We start from the raw sequence: 3,233 nt of genomic DNA, 5'->3' as shown, positions 1-3,233 counted from the left end.
GGAGTAGACATGTCTCTGTCAAGGCTGGGTGCAGAGACTGCCTGTAGCATCCACAACACTCTTACAAGCCCTAGCCTAGCATCTTTGGCTGAGCCTATGCCATCTGTATTGTCTTAACTCATCGGCCAAACTGTAAAGAAATGAAAACAAGAAAAATATACTAAAATAACCCTGAAAAGCTGCAATTCAGAACTCTACCCTTCCACCATCGGAGTAAATTTTGTGGGCTTCCAGATCACCTCCACTCTAATATCCCCAGAAGAGAGGAACTAACAGACCTCTGACAGACTTCAGGGCAGACCCACTGAAGACTGCAGGCTCAGTACACTTCTACCATCTAATAGTCTGCAGTTCCTCCCTCCTGCCTGCAGGTGGCCCAAGGCTGCCTGTATTTCACCCATCCTGACTCATTTCCAGACAGGTGTGGAGTCAGGTGGGAGGAGAGAACAGGGGAAGATGTTCGAAGCATTTGGGCCAGCTACTCTGTAAGGCACAGCTCAGCAGGAAGCAGGAGGGAACTGACTTTAACCAGGAGGAAGGCAAGAACTGGTTCCCAAAGGTTATTCTCTGACCTGCACACACACTCTGCGACACTCGTGACACATGCACACTATATAATAAATAAACAATATAATGTAATATAATACAAGAGTCATAGTGGCCAAGATTCACACACACACACACACACACACACACACACAGGCTCCCCAAACTTGGTATTTAGCGAGCATTAAACGCAGTCTGGGGCTGTTGAGCTAGCTCAGCAGGCCTCCCTGGGTGCCAATCCTGACAGCCTGAGCTTCACCCTGGTGGGAAAAGAGAACCCACTCCAGCAAGTTGTCCTCTGACCCCCATGTCTGTGCTGCACCACACGCCCCTCAAATACATAAATGCAATTCTTAGAAATATATATGTATTTAAAAAGAGCCGTGGGGTGGGTAGAGAGATGGCTTCAAGGTTCAAAGTGCTTTCTGCCCTTGCAGAAGTCCTGAGTTTGGTTCCCAGAGCCTGTGTCAGGTGACTCACAACTGTCTATAACTCCGACTCCAACTGTCGCCCTCTTCTGGCCTCCTCAGGCACCATTACACACGTGGAATGGACACACACATGCAGACACTTAAGTAAAAATAAAAACATTTTTTTCCTTTTTTTTTTTCTTGGCCTTTTGATATAGGGTCTTATTATGTAGCCCTTGATGTCCTATGTAAATTCACTATGTAGACCAGGATTACCTTGAACTCACAGAGATCCTCCTGCCTCTGCCTCCTGAGTGCTGGGATTAAAGGTCACATCACCAAACTCAGAAAAAAAAGTCTTAATTAAAAATAAGTAAATGAAATCGTAAAGGTAGTATGCTTCTCCTTAGGATGGAGGTCCCAATCAGGAATGATTTCTCTCTGTGTACTTACTGTGTGTAGGGACAATTTGGCCTGTCCCTGCTGGGACTGACCCTACTAGTCACTTCTTGTGCACAGAGGCCAGGCATTCTGCCAAAACGCCTACAATGCACAGCACAGCCCTAGCTCTGGGGAGCCAAAGGATCCCTAGGGTGTGCTGGCCAGCTAGTTCAGCTGAATCAGTAAACTCCAAGCTCATGTGAGGCCTGTCTCAAAAATAAAATAATAATAAGGTGGATGAGTTGATAAGATGGCCCAGTGGGTAAGGGTGCTTGCCGCCAAGCTTGAGCTCTGACTCATATCCCCAGGACCCACACTGTGGGAGGGGAGAACAGACTCCTGAAAGTTACCCTCTGATACACGCGCGCGCAAGCGCGCGCACATACACACACACACACACACAGATTCATTCTCTGGTCATTTCCCCTGTGTCTCTCCACGAACCAGGCCCTCTTCTGAGCACACAGGAGAAAGTCCAGCTGTCGTCCCCTTGGCTTGCAGGCTTTGATTGCAGAGATGCAGAGAGGTTAAACAAATAGCCCCGGGCCTCACAGCTGGTAAAGCACAGGAGCAGAGCTCTAACCAGTTGTTACCCTGACAAGAGAGCCTTCACGCTGGACCATCGGCATGGCGGTCTGGGGTAATAGAGCCTGACACTTTCAAGTTATCAGAGCCGAGACACGCAGGTGTTTCCACCTACCAAATGTCTCCCCTTAGCCACATTGACCCAGGGACACCGTGGAAGAGGACCAAGCCCCCAGGCCACTCTTCCTTCCTTCCTTGACCCTGTCTTCCCCCTGAGGTCACTGGAAACGGCAGGCACCACACTCCTTCCACAAATTTAAAGGCACAGAGAGGCAGGTTACTCCTCAGGGCTCTCGCCCTGGTTCTGAGGAGCAACTCTAAGGCTGGAGTGAATCCCCACCCGTCTGAGCTAGCCTGAAGGAAACACCGGCATTTTAGAAACACTCTCCCATGAAGGGAGGTGAGCTCACTTCCTGAGGAAATTACTGCAGGGGGCGTCTGCAGGGGCCAGCTGGGCCTGGTTTGACAACCCCTGAAAAGGCCCATGGTGTAACCAGGCCTGAATATTGATTCAAATGAGTTATGCATATTTGTGTCCTTTATAATTTTATCACATTTTCCCTCTACATAGTTCGTCTGTATAAGACGCTGGGCTCATCAGCTCTTAGGCACCATGGAGACAACCGCTTTGAAATACTTGGTAACCAAAGAAGCTAAAGTCACTCGCGAAAACTATAAGGAAAGTGGCAGAAAACCCTCATCTGGGAGGGATCTGAGCGCGGGTCCTCAGAACCAGACAGTGTCCCGTCTCGCTGTCTTTCCTGAGACCGTGGAAGGGAAAACAGGGCTGCCCGCGAAGTATCCAGCGATTGTCGTTAAAACGAATAGGGCTCTTTTCAAATATCCACATTCTTTTCACATGGCCTCACGAAAACATAAACATTCACTCCATCCTCAAAAAATGCAGGGGCTCTGGAGAAAAGAGCCACCTGTTCAGCCTCCTGGTCAGGGCAGGAGCCACAACTGGGTGTTAGCAGTCCGTTCCCAGCAGGGACAGCTTCCGGCTTTAAGTACCCTCGTCTAGTAGTGAGAGGCAGCGTTTGAAAACCTCTGTCCAGGACTCTTCTCGGTCCTGCCCGGCAGGCAGAACTGTCCCTCAAAAGAGACACTCAGAGAGGAAGTGGGCCCTCCAAAGCCCGTCTATTCTATTATTGTCTGATTTCTTGTGTCTATTCTTAGTCTTTCACCAACCCAAAGGGCAGCAGAGCATAAAGTCTAGATTCCTTCCCTACATGATAAATAGACTTTTAT

The 3,233-nt window shown here is 49.0% G+C and overlaps 1 pseudogene; it reads right to left on the bottom strand.

Moving 5' to 3' along the window:
* LOC101980634 overlaps positions 1 to 2,026 on the bottom strand; it is a 9,922-nt pseudogene extending 7,896 nt beyond the window's left edge.
* Between the last annotated feature and the right edge of the window lie 1,207 nt (positions 2,027 to 3,233).

This window comes from Microtus ochrogaster, chromosome 16 (genome assembly GCF_000317375.1).
Source record: "Microtus ochrogaster isolate Prairie Vole_2 chromosome 16, MicOch1.0, whole genome shotgun sequence".
NCBI lineage: Eukaryota > Metazoa > Chordata > Mammalia > Rodentia > Cricetidae > Microtus > Microtus ochrogaster.
This window is presented reverse-complemented; position numbering and strand designations above follow the sequence as displayed.